Source organism: Crinia signifera, chromosome 9, assembly GCF_055691185.1.
Source record: "Crinia signifera chromosome 9, ASM5569118v1, whole genome shotgun sequence".
In the NCBI taxonomy this organism is placed as follows: domain Eukaryota; kingdom Metazoa; phylum Chordata; class Amphibia; order Anura; family Myobatrachidae; genus Crinia; species Crinia signifera.
Genome location: NC_139225.1, coordinates 95780078 through 95794310, shown reverse-complemented (window position 1 = coordinate 95794310; position 14233 = coordinate 95780078). Strand labels below are relative to the sequence as shown.

Here is a 14233-nt window from a genome sequence, read left to right as displayed (position 1 = left end):
TGTGATTATGGCGTTTTCCTGTGCATGTACTGGCATTTGTCTCAGGATCGTAAAGGAAGATCCATGTTTCATCACAGGTACAGTAATAAATAACATTATCTAAAAAATGTGAATTGCCTTGAATTTTTTCTAAAATGTCTTTCTAAATTTTCTTTCAATTTCTCTCTGCTTGGCAATGAGAAGCTTTAGAATCATCTTGGCACAAACTTTTGTTATGTTAAAATCTTGATGTAAAACTTAAAGTTTACTTAGCGATGTTAACCATTTCTGCTACCATTCAGATGCTTAGTTAAGGGTCAATTCAAACAATGTGTTTGCCTTTTTTTCCACATTTTCCTTTGCTTTTGATATGCAAGGCCTTCCGGGATGTTCATCATCATCAACATCCATGTGCTACTAAAACACATGTGCACATAGCCAGATTAAGGGGGCAGACAAAGGGGATAATGTACCCTGGGCCCCCCTCTGTTGTCAGGGGGCCCCCTGCCTGAGTACTGTTTCATAATTAGCTCTCCTGATTCCTGTGTGTAAGTCAGGCATATCCCATCTGTGGCCATCCAGCTGCTGTGAAACTACACATCCCAGCATGCCTTGACAAAGTTTTAGTATTCCTTAATAGCAAAACTGTGGCAAGGCATGATGGGACTTGTAGTTTCACACAGCTGGAGGGCCATAGTTTTGACAAGTCCCTTGCTTTTCCTGGAGGTCCTCTGCACCCTCCCCTTTGCTACCCACAACAGAGTACAAGGAGGAGGGGGCAGCAATGTAGGAAGTATGACTCAAGGGAACGTATGGAGGTGAGGTCTTAGAAGTTCCACAGCCACCACCTGCATTAAGTACAGCAAGGATCCTCATAGACAGCCTTGATTTTTTGATTTGCAGACTTGGTGGCCCCCCCACCAGATCCCGGCGCCCTAGGCAGCTGCCTAAAGCTGCCTAGTGGTAGAGCCGGCCCTGTATACACCCATTCCCCCTTTGACAAGGGCCCCCCTGTCTGAAGTGCCCCGGGCCCCACCAAGCCTTAAGGCTGTGCACACTACATATAATCTTCCCCATAAGCCATGGTTAGCATACAAAATGGATTTAACACATTAAGTTAACACATCGCTCTACTTATGAAGTAAGCTATTTTTATGAAACATAAAACTTCTATGAACACTGTGTAACAGCAAACAAGCTGTGTGAGAGGGCTGAAATTTGCAAAATCTTTTTGGGATAGTCCAAGGTCAATGTTTTACTTAATTAAAATAAAGTCTCTTGTTATTTAATAGCTGTACATTTCTTATACTACATTTTTTAATGCATTCAGCAACAAGCTTTTTTGTACATATTACAGAACAGGAATGTGTACGGTATATTTACTGCCACCAAAACACTCATTACATAAGTTTTCCCATGCCAGCGTAGCAGGACCCAAGAAGTCAACCACCACATACTTCCAAGTGCCAGTTCTAAGCAATTCTTTGGCAAAAACAGAGATTGCATACCGTAGAATAAGAATTTGGCATACAGTATGTGAACCAAGACTGAGTGAGCCTTTCAGAATTGATGTGGAAGCACCATGGAAAAAAATGTTATGAAACTGAAAGTATAACGAGCATTGTATCTTGGCTATTTGATTCTAGACCTTTATCCCAACAGATCATGTTCAATGATTTACTTAATCATTTTCAATGGATCAGACTAAAGGTGCATACACACTGTACAATTTTAAACAATTTCATTGAAAGACATTTCCCTTGAACCCAGTGTCCTGGACGAAAGATGTTGACGAAAGATATTGACAACAGACGAAAGACGAAAGACCTAGCTACAGTTTATAGGCTCTTTTTGAAAGATATTCAAATTGAGCTGCATGCACAGTTGACGAACAACCTTGATGAACAACTGGCGGGTATGTGCATCATCATTCGTCGTTTGTCGCAAACGCACTGAAAGATATTTTGAACAATTTCATTCAGAATGGCCAAAATGAACGAAATTGGTCAAAAAAATTGTATGCGCCTTAAGGAGTTGAGTTAACTTAACAAGAGTATGTACATAGAAGTACCCCAATAGCAGGTATTATAATATGTATGAGGATCCAGAAAATATTCTAACCAAGTGGTTTTACAAACTTTTCCGAATCACAGTACCGATCGGTCAAAAGTTTTTTTATTGGGAATTTTGGAGAAATTCAGTTAAGTAAATAGGCTCAGTTACATGGTGAGGGACAGGATTCATATATTTCTATGATTGGAAGCCAAAAGGACTTGTTTTGCCTATTTAATGTACCGTGAATAATTTTAATTGGTCCTGGACCACCAACCCATATCACCCCCGCAAGTGCCATAAGGTTATAAAAATGGGTGCCATGGCACCTGCAGAAATTTTACAGGTTGGTGGTCCAGGACCAAATCAAATCAAACGTTTTCTACATCAGTGGTTCTCAACCTTGGTCGAACAGTACATGTTTTCCAGGTCACCCAGCAGGTGCACAGGTGCACTCATTCACTGACACATTTTAAAAGATCCACAGGTGTAGATAATTACTTCACTTGCAATTCTGTGTGGAGACCTGTAAAATGTGAGCAGTTGGGGGTCCTTGAGGATCAAGGTTGAGAACCACTGGTCTACACGATAGGTAAAACCAGTAATTGTGAATGGCCTAGGGGTGACTTGATAAAAAATGCTGATGCTCTGGAGCACTTTGTTTCAGGAATAGTTGGAAACCGCTGCTGTAGATTAGAACATTGTTAAGCAAAGTTTCAGTAATATTTAAATTTGCACAAGAATAAATCTGAGCTGACACCTAGAAAAGAATTACAATGTTTTCTTAGAAGTCTGATGCAAGATCTGCAAAACTCAAAATGAGGACTTGGCTGAAATAGCCCTAGATAAAAAATATTTTTCAACTTAAAGTGTAGATGAAAAAAAAAACGTTGATTTACTTCAGTGTTGTCCACCTAGATACATTCTTAAATCACAGCAGATGTGCATGAGAGAAAGTTAAAATGTCAGCAATCTCAAGCAAAAACAGCATTCTTCACAGGGAGAATGCAAAAAAATAAATAAATAAAAATCCTCACACACTAAATTGATTTTGTTGAAACTAGAAGAAAGTATTCAAGATACTCAACAACAACAAAAAATCTAGAGGAGTATAAGCCCTGTAACAAGAATACACTTCAGGAACACTGAAATTGGCAGGGAACCATTAGTGATGTAACAGGGCACCTAAACAAAAGTAGACATATGTTTCTGGATAAGCGACAGGGGTCACAGGCTGTTAAAAATGTTTTAAATAACTTTTGTAACACAAAACGACAGTTTGATTTGTGTTAACGTACACACTGTTGACCACCTTGGTTACAATTTAATCAGCACCAAAGCAGAATCAGCATCTACAATAACTATGAATTATTCGATTTTGTAAAGGTTCCTACATATTGGCATTGCCTACTATTCTTATTGTGATACTTATCATTGCAGTTCTTAGTGACAGGTGCATTGTTTTTACCTTTAGTAAATATACTGTACAATGGTTGTTAACCATGCAACTGACCCAAGAAAAACTGGCCAACACCCCCCCCCCCCCCTGCCTCCTCCCCCAACTACCTGAGCCTGTGCCTCCATATACAGTTCATATGGCTACTTGTGTATGTCAGAAATGCAATGTTTGTCAAAAAAGATGATAGATACTGTAGATAGTTTATTTATATTGAAACCTATTACAATTAATAATAGGTTTCCAGGAATTTGTTCTAGGTAAATACTGTAATCTTTACTCCTGAATGTGCAATTTTTACATACACACTGAGCAAGTCAAATAAATATCTTCATGCTGCATTAGGATTTGTAGTTCATCATTAGAGAAAATTCCCCTGGCATCCCTTGACTCACCTTGCCCTCATCTCTCTCTCTACATCTGTCACATGAATTAACTCTTCCCATGCCAAGGTAGCCTACACTGCCCATATTTCACTAACAACTGAATGCAATCCTGCACCGCCAATGGATGTACAGTAACTACTCTAGACAGGACAAAGGCAAGCTGATATATACATACATTTTTTTCAGTTATTTGCAAACAAATCAATTTTACAGAAGCTACAAAGAGACTTTAAAGAACTACATTAAAAAGGTTACATACTGTACTACTTTACTGTTTTCAGAACACATCCTACACTGCATAAATAACTACTTTTCTATTGTAACCCAAAATGGAAATAAATAGGAAAATTATAAAATATATTATCATTTACTTGTTTATCTGGACTTGAAAGAAGGATGCTACTGGGTGTTGGTAAAACTTATCTTCTCACCCAACAATGCAGATGTGTGATAGTTATACATTTCCATTTGCCATCAGTTATACATTTCCATTTGTATACAGCACAGCTAGAATCACAGTCTGGGCTCTTACCTAAATGTTCCATGCACTGTACAGCAGGACAGCCAGTAACGGAACAGCAATCCTACACATTTGCCAATAGTTCCGTTACAAACAGTTGCTACAACATGAGACAGAAAGGTGCATAGTTATTCCCATATCACAGAGCCTCAGTAAGTTATGCATCCAGTCAGTGGCACTTAGAAAGTCTTTTCCCAGGGATGTCTCCTGTATCGTATCCAAGTCACACAGTAGCTATTTAATTATTATTTGTTGCCCATTTAAAACACGAGCCACATTAATCCATAGTAGCAGTAAACAAAGACCCAATGTCCCTGAGATGTCAAATACATCACTTGTTCTTTGTACAAGCAAAGGGTGCTGAAACCTAAAGCAGCCACTCACATGGATGGAGTGTGTATCTGCTGCAGCCACTGACTCGCATGGATGGAGTGAGTATCTCCTGCAGACACTTACTCACATGGATGGAGTGAGTATGTCCTGCAGCCACTGTCTCACATGGATGTAGTATCTCCTGCACAGCCACTGGCTCACATGGAAGTAGTGAGTATCTCCTGCACAGCCACTGACTCACATGGATGTAGTAGCTCCTGCACAGCCACTGACTCACATGGATGTAGTGAGTATCTCCTGCACAGCCACTGACTCACATGGATGTAGTGAGTATCTCCTGCACAGCCACTAACTCACATGGATGTAGTATCTCCTGCACAGCCACTGAATCACATGGATGTAGTGTGTATCTCCTGCAGCCACTGACTCACACGGATGTAGTGAGTATTTCCTGCAGCCAATGAATCACATGGACGTAGTGAGTATCTCCTGAACAGCCACTGACTAACTCGGATGGAGTATATCTGCAGCCACTGACTCACATGGATGTAGTGTGTATCTCCTGCAGCCACGTGTTGGGCTGGAAAACCCTGTCACAAAGTGTAGGAAGAATGAGTTTTCAATGAACATTCCATTAGAGAACACAGAAAAGCATAGGTCCAGCATTTAGGGTGATGCAGATGATTCCATGGTGGGGTCCTGCAGTGTGGACAAGTGTTTAGATCTCAGACTGTGCTGCTGTATTACTGAGAGCTGCAGACTGCTGGCTTCTTCTGTTGCAGGCACTCCGTTCCCCTGCCTGATAGACAAGCTGCCTGTAGTCCAATGCTTAGCAGATAGGGGAGGGTTCAATATGTTTCATATACTCAAATTCAGCTTAAAGTTACAGTGACATGATGCTGCAATCATTCAAGTGACTCCCAGGTCTGCTCTAGCAAACAGATGACGGGTTATCACCAATTCCACCTAAGCAGTCTATAAGCAGATTGTTGTTGTGGGTCCGGGCAATGCACAGCATAATAGTGATTTACAATGCCAGGACTACATTTACATTTATCTAGTGTGCATACAGATCAGATGTGTAGTTTATGTAATGCCCCGGCAGGCACAGAGGGAGATTCCATTGGCTCATTTGTCTAGAATATCTCTGCAGATCTGAAATATGGAACGGGCACCAGCAGCTCCACCAGGATGTATTCACAACCAATTCTAGCCCTGTTAGCAGCCCCATCTGCCCTTTGGCGCATCTGCCTCCTATCCACAATGTCCTATTGCCTTGATTGTGTTGTGCACAGTCATTTTCCAATTGTATCAACCACCTGGGATAAGTTTCTTAAATTGTTAACCCTTTGAGTGCCAAGTGAATTTGACAAAATAGTTGTAGAAACCACCAAGCAAAAAATTTGTATTCGTCATAATGACCTGGAATGTTTACCTTATATAGGAAATATAAACTGTTAAATAGACCGTTTTAAGGCTTAAAACACACAATCGTGCATTTTGACAGGAGCTTGTTTCCTAAAAAGTGATAAACACATACAAAAAAAAATGTAATTTACCCTGTACTGTGGCCAGCATATTAGATATCACAATTTAATCATGCTTTCAATGTACATCGCATATTTTGACTATAAATTGCTATTTTTTCCCCTCTTTTTATTTATTTTTTTTTAATTATACTTTTACCTGTGTAATAAGATTTCAGATAGATTCATCGTGATAATAGTATAGAGCAGCGTGTTTTTAAAGCAATGAATGTCGCAAGATTTAATTGCAGTCAGCAGAAAGTAAATAAGGCCTAGCGGCAGACAATTAACATAGCCCAGGTGACTGTAGATGGGGGGGGGGGGGGGGTGTGGAGTCTGGAGAGTAGAAATATTACTTCTCCCTCACAGCTGTATTTACTAACATGCAAAGCTAAGTAACATAGGCTTGCTATCGTTGTCTAGCGCCACAATAGAAAATCACTTATCGCCATAATCAACTAAGTTGGACAACTTTGTTTGCAACAAAGCTGATTTATCACTTTTCTGGGTCTATGTCTATATGTAAACTGCATTTAATTAATAAGCTTGACCCAACACTTGGGGATTTATTCACCATTATTGTTCCAAGTATTATCAGGCGATATTGAATTTTTTTATCTCAAAAATTTATCACAGCTATTCAGCAATAATGTTTGTGGGGACATTGGTTGTGGTGACATGCTGTTCTTACGAAGTTCCAGATTCTGGTCATGTACTGTATAGTGTGATGCTTTAAATGCATACATAAGAATGTATTCAAACATATATATTTTATACCATGAGTATGTATGTGTGAGATAAGATGAGCTCGGAGTGTTGGCAATTCCTATGCTGTAAAATCCCTCTGCACAATATCCTGGGTTGTTGCCCGTTCATGTGCATTAACCCATGATATTGGAGGCAATGTGAAGGAGTATTCGTGGTCTTCAGCTACATTAGGCATTCCCAACCACGGTCCTCGAGGCACGCTGATACCCCTTTCACATCGCAACTAATTACCGGGTACAAGCCGGTTTCTTGCCGGCTCGACCCGGTACTTAGTGCGATGTGAAAGGGGTTACCGGGTTCGACAAATGGGTAGCAACACGGCAGTTCTTACCAGTTCTTTGCCGTATTGCTGTGCAGTGTGAATGGGTTAAATGGGTTGAGCGATACGCAGGGCCGCCGAGAGGGGAGGGGGGCGGGTACATTTTACCTGGGCCCGGGCCTGTCAGGGGGGCCCGGGTCCAGAAACACACACACACACTTTAAAAAAAAATTATTTACTTAAATAAGCGGCGGGTGTGTGCCCGGGTCTGTGAGCCGCTGTATAGCGGCGGCGGGAGCGGCCGGGTGCCGGGTATAAAGGACCTGGAACCAGTGTCCTCACTCATTTTCTTATGATGTCGGGAGCTGCAGCGGCGGCAGCAGCATTCAGTCCACCGCCGCTGCGGAGCTCTGCAGAGTGACACTCTCGCGAGATGATGATCTCACGAGTCTGTCTGTGTCTTCCTGCAGAAGCTGCAGCAGCCAGCTCCTGCCGCCTGCCGGGGGATGCAAATGCCTGGGACCGGATGCCATGTAGGAAGTAGAGAAGATGAGAGGCTGAGGTCGAGCTCCAGCTGAGCTTTTGCCAAAGCTAACTGTAAGAATCTTTTTTTTGCCTTTATGCATATAGATTCTATGACCAATGCATACATATCTATCTATCTATCTATCTATATATATATAGATATATATATATATATCTATCTATAGATATAGATAGATATATATATATATATATAGATATATATACACACCTATAGATATAGATCTATAGGTATATATATATATATATATATATATATATATATATACAGGTTGAGTATCCCGTATCCAAAATGCTCGGGACCAGGAGAATTTTGGATAACGGATTATTCCGTATTTCGGAATATTTTAATATTTCAATGATGTATTTTGAAGTATCTTGCATTTATGCTGTATAAACACATAATATACACACAAATATATTTTATTACCACATAAAATACACACAAACATATTTTAATTGTTCAAAAAACAAGGTTTCAAAACGTGAAACAAAATGTGTGTACTACCTCAGCACTGAATTTAAATGCCAAGCAATCATTTTCTTGTACATATATAGTGCCAGTTACATATCATGTCCCCAGTGATGCTGTTACATATGTCCCCAGTGAGTTTTTAGCAAAAAAAAAATTTTTTTTCACTTTCTGGAATGTCCGTATTTCGGAATAATTCGGATAACGGATATTCGGATACGGGATACTCGACCTGTATAATAGATATATCTATATATATAGATATATCTATCTATCTATCTATCTATCTATCTATATATATATATATATATATATATAGAGAGAGAGAGAGATATAGGTCTGTGGGGCAGATGTATTAAGCTTTGCGAAGAGATAAACTTGAGATAAAGTGGAGATAAATTGGAAAGAGATAACGCACCAGCCAATCAACTTCCAACTGTCATATTTCAAACACAGCTGATTGGCTGGTGCGTTATCTCCTTCCAATTTATCTCCACTTTATCTCAAGTTTATCTCTTGGCCAGGCTTAATACATCTGCCCCTGTGTGAGGTCCTGCACTCTGCTTTTGCTCGGCAACTGCTCCAATGCCCATAGGACGCAGCGGCAGTGTGTCTGAGCTCCTGCCTAAGGAGGCCATACTTAGGCCCTTATTCTGGTTGGTGCGGTCAGAGCCGCACACGGGGCTCTGACCGCACAAACCAGTCCCCGCCCACCCGACGGATCGCCACGGCCGTCCGTACACGGACGGCTGGCGATCCGTACAAAAATGGTGGAGGCTACGCCTCCACCATGGTGGGAGCTGCCCCCTGCCTTCGATGGTCGACGACCATCGAAGGCAGGCCCGCACGCCGCGGCAGCTCCCGCAAGCTCAGACCACACGGACAATCGTCCGTGTGGGAGCTTGAAAGGGGGCTGAAAGCTGACATCCGGCGACGTCAGCTTTCCGCCCCCATGTCATGGTAATGAGGGCGTCATGCCCTCATTACCATGCATACGCCCCGCGTTTGCATGGGAACGCCCATGAAACGCGGGGCGTACACATAGGGAAATGAGGGGCTGAAGCCCCTCACGCCCCTATACGCCCCCTTTGCGGCGGACGAAATCCGTCTGCGGCGAAGGGGGCTGCACATGCGCAGAATGACCTCTGCGCATGTGCAGAACAAAAACATCGGCGGTACGGCCGCACGCGGGCCGTACCGACCGAATCAGAATAAGGGCCATAGTGGACAATCGCGTTCCGCTCTCCGACGCCGGGGCCTGCCACATGCGGTAAAGCCGCGGCCCCAGTATTGGGAAGCCGTGGATGTGTCAGTGCAACTCTTCTCTGCCGAACCTCCAGCCACCCACCTGCAGTGATATAGTCCTCCTGCCCCTGTCGACCCCCTCAGTGTGGCAGTTGCTGCTACAGAACTTGGCACCTCCTCATTGCCTCTGGCAGAGCATATTAACCCCATGGCAATTAGCATATTAACCCCTGGCAGAGCATGTAACTCCTGACAGAGCCTGTAGCTCAATGGCAACTAGCATGTTAACCTCATGGCAATTAGCATGTTAACTCCTGGAAGAGCATGTAACTCCTGGCAGAGCATGTAAACTCATGGCAATAAGCATGATAACTCCTGGCAGAGCATGATAACCCCTAGCATCAAGCATGAAACCCATAGCAATGAGCATGTAGTTAAGCGTAACATACTGTATGTGGCATAATATGTAATTATGGCCTGTGGTATTATATGTAATAGGTATTACAATGTGTATCATAATGAGTAATGGGCATTACGGCGTGTGGAATAACATGTAATGGGAATTATGCTGTGTGGTAAAATAAGTGACAGGTATTTCAGTGTGTGGCATAATGTGTACTGGGCATTATGGCATGTGGTATATTCTGTAATGGGTGTTTGACATGTGTAATAGGCATTACGGTGAAATTTTTTAAGCGCACTGACCCTATTACCGGCTTTACACTTTCATTCTGTATCCTACATTTTTAAGAAATTTAGCGAGCCCTGGTGTATATAGAGAGAGAGAGGCAATGCAATAACTGAAACTCAGTAAGCTCCCGCCGCAGACTGACGGTGGCATGGGGGAGCCAGCGCCGGCGGATTGTGCGTGGAGCGCCCTCCGTGGGGGCCCCGGGAAATTTTTGTACCGGGGCCCAGGATTTCTCTTGGCAGCCCTGGCGATACGTTTCCAGTTCACACTATGGAAGAGGCAGCTCTAAACGCTGCCTCCTCCCCCGCCCCCAATGATGTGCCGTTTCCCCACTGCGCCTCCGGATGATGTCAGCGAACCGGCAATAATGCCGGTTCGCTGAGGGATGTGAACATCCCAAAATGCAGAGTTAGAAAGTCCCGGTGCGGCCCTGCATTTTGCGATGTGAAAGCAGTATGACAGTCCAGGTTTTAGGGATATCCATCCATCTTCAGCACAGGTGACTTAATTAGTACTTCAGCTATTTTGATTTAAACACCTGTGCTGAAGCCTGGATATTACTAAAACCTGCACTTTTGCCAAGCAAACATTTTTATTCATCATAATGACCTGTAATGTTTACCTTATATAGGAAATATAATCTTTTTTACACAACATTTTATTTGAATTAACATAACAAAGGTGAGGGACGCTGGCATTATTAGTGGATATTTTGAACATCTCTCACAGAGGTTTTAGTATGATTGTTTATTTTAACTTGTTATGTACCATGTTTTATTCATTATTATTTTATATCCTGGGAGATTTATCACATTTAATAAATACTGATTATATTTTGTTTGTCTTTGATAGTCTAGGGCAGTGGTTCTCAACCTCGGTCCTCAAGGACCCAACAACAACCCGTTTTCCAGGTCTCCACACACAATCAAAGGTGAAATAATTAGCTCCACCTGTGATCTTTTAAAATGTCAGTGACTAATGAGTGCAGCTGTGCACCTGCCGGGTAACCTGGAGAACGTCCACTGTTGGGGGTCCCTGAGGACCAAGGTTGAGAACCACTGGTCTAGGGCAGTGGTTCCTAACTTTTTACATTTTTCCACAGCACCACTATGACATTTTCGGTACTTGTGAGTTATCCGGGCGTCCGATTTTGTACTTACGATTTGCATGCGATTTGCATGCGATATCGCATCCGATATCGCATACGATATCGGATCCGATTTGCGATTTACATGCGATTTACATGCGATTTAGCATGCGATTTGCATAAGATTTGCTATTCATTTCATTACCCCACTATCCCCAAAGTGTGTCTATCAACGTGAACCCGAAGCGTGGCGAGCGCAGCGAGCCCGCGAGGGGCGGCGGTACGCGTCCTCCGACCTTTTCATGCCCTACTATCCACTAGGGCGTGGAGTGAGAATAGAATAGTGTGGCGAGCGCAGCGAGCCACCGAGCCCGAAGCGTGGCGAGCGCAGCGAGCCCCGCGAGGGGACGCGGACACCTGTGAAGCCCGCAAGGGCACGCGTATACCTGTGAAGGTGTCCGCGTCCCCTCGCGGGGCTCGCTGCGCTCGCCACGCTTCGGGCTCGGTGGCTCGCTGCGCTCGCCACACTATTCTATTCTCACTCCACGCCCTAGTGGATAGTAGGGCATGAAAAGGTCGGAGGACGCGTACCGCCGCCCCTCGCGGGCTCGCTGCGCTCGCCACGCTTCGGGTTCACGTTGATAGACACACTTTGGGGATAGTGGGGTAATGAAATGAATAGCAAATCGGTACTTGTGAGGCTCCCGATTTTGTACTTACGATTTGCATGCGATTTGCATGCGATATCGCATACGATATCGCATACGATATCGGATCCAAAATCGGACGCCCAGATAACTCACAAGTACCACATTTTCTAGTGATGATTTATACATTTTCATTAAAATTGTATTGTGTTTATATGTCATACTTCTCACTTTGACCATACTGTATATCATTTCATTTGTTCCAGGACCACCAATCCAGGGCACATCTGCAAGGGCCTTGCGGCAGCCCAGGTGCCTGGGGGACACAGTTTCAGAATCACTGGTCTGCTACTCAGCGCAAAATGCTGTTATTTGAGTATAATATTTTGACTCTGTAGTATGTACACATATGAACCTCCCTCCCCTTCCATTATCCCAATATGAATACTTCAAAATTCCTGGAGTCATAGGAGGGAAATAATACAATACAGCATTTCATCACCACAGCTGGAACAGCTGAGAAGCTCGTCCCACCGCCACCCACCTGCATCTCCTTGCTGGGCTTCTCCCAAATAGAATAAAAAGAGGTAGGCACATATGGCTCCCAAGAAACTTTACTCCACTGACTTTCTGCCTGTTTGTGCTGCATTGTGATCCCATCATAAAAGTCAACAACATTCAATTATTTGAATTGCATCAACATAAAACGTCTACATTAGCTTCTGTAGCAATATAATCTACCAAGGGCACATATGAAAGGAAGAAAAAAAAAATATAAAGGCAATATGCTACTAAGGTTGCTGAGTCCGCTGTTCTACACCATACGCACTGGAAATACAGATGCTGCTTTTAAGTGATGGTAAGCTCCATGCTTGTGCTAAACTAATCCAGAAAATAAAGTGTTAAAAGAGCTGCATGCGCTATAAACCCCTGGTCCATGTATATGTTTCAAGTTGCTGAAGTAGCAGTTACTCATTACCATGTAATTGCATTCAAATATTATTCCACTTTTAGATCTCCAGCATTATTACCTCACAGGCGTTTACTTTATTCAGCTACAGTAGTGGTGAAGCCCTTTCTGACAGTCTGTTATATCAACCCCCTGTTATTATGAACAGGAACTCCCTTAATCATTAGCACAGAGAGCTACAATATAATTTACTCACATAGTGAGCTAAGCATCAGGTTCAATTACTTCTTGCTCATAAAGCAGTTTGCTGTAAAACATAAGTGACTGTACACTTGACTAGGGCCAATCAACACAGACTAGAGGACCCCTTCACTATCAGATTAATCCAGTGGGATGGGAGCTATGGCAGTCACGGAGCCGCAGATGCATTAGGCAGACAATGTATTGGGCACATGCTGACTGCTTGTTGGGAGCCAGATAGAGGAAAGCAGAATTTTCAGCTTCTTGGACTGGCCGCACCTTAGGAGCGGCAGGTCCCGATTTGAAAATTAAGAACAATGATTTGTTTGATATATGAAACATCCTTCAATTATTATGGCTATTCATAGGCAAATGCAGAGGGTGTTTCTGGTTGCCCGGCAAGTGCCTTAAATTGTGACAACAATAGCTGGTATATGCCACCACATCATGCAGTTTAAGGGATGAAGCAGAGCTACTGCAAATGCGTAGTGTACCAGCTTCTTCTACCACATTTACTGTATGTGTGGATCTGAGCCCTCAAACTTAGCAATGGACTAGAGAGCAGCTGCTAGGAGGAAGAGAAAGGAGCCATGAAGTGGGAGATTGTGAGCTTAGAAAGTGCAGTTCTGTTTCTATTATGTTTGTGTATTTATTTATTATATGTTTAACCTTTTCCTGACCATTTATCTTATTTAAATGTTTGAAAGAGCCTATACTATAGACCATCTGTACTGTTAAATATCAATACTGTATTCCATACAGTATCCAGTATACCGTTATAACAGCTGTGCCAGACCTAGATAATGTGTGTGGGCATAGCCAAAATCAGGGAGGTGTGACCAGCCTCCCTCCTTGGAAGTATAAAAAAACATTGCATGGCATGCATAGGGGATTCGCTGGAGTACCGGCTGATGGGCGCTTGCAGCTGCCAGCAGACCGACTGGTGTGATCGCATCCATATATTGCAGGGAGAAGAGTGACTGTTTCTACAGCTGCCTCTCTTTCCAGGGCAGCACACATCATTGTGCACACAGGGCTGGGGAGAAAGCCTGCTGCTGCAGATGTCACTCCTCTCTCTACAATGGCACCATTGGTCATGCTTGTGCACTGGGCAGACCC

General features: G+C 43.0%; 1 protein-coding gene across 3 annotated transcripts in view; it reads right to left on the bottom strand.

Moving 5' to 3' along the window:
* The window catches only part of IL1RAPL2 (interleukin 1 receptor accessory protein like 2), an 831346-nt gene extending 825402 nt beyond the window's left edge, over positions 1–5944 (bottom strand). The window contains exon 1 of one of the 3 annotated variants that reach the window (XM_083159424.1): positions 4245–5944. The gene's annotated coding sequence lies outside the window, so the exon portion shown is untranslated. The remainder of the gene's footprint in view (positions 1–4244) is intronic. The other 2 variants (XM_083159423.1, XM_083159425.1) reach the window with 2 other exon arrangements.
* Between the last annotated feature and the right edge of the window lie 8289 nt (positions 5945–14233).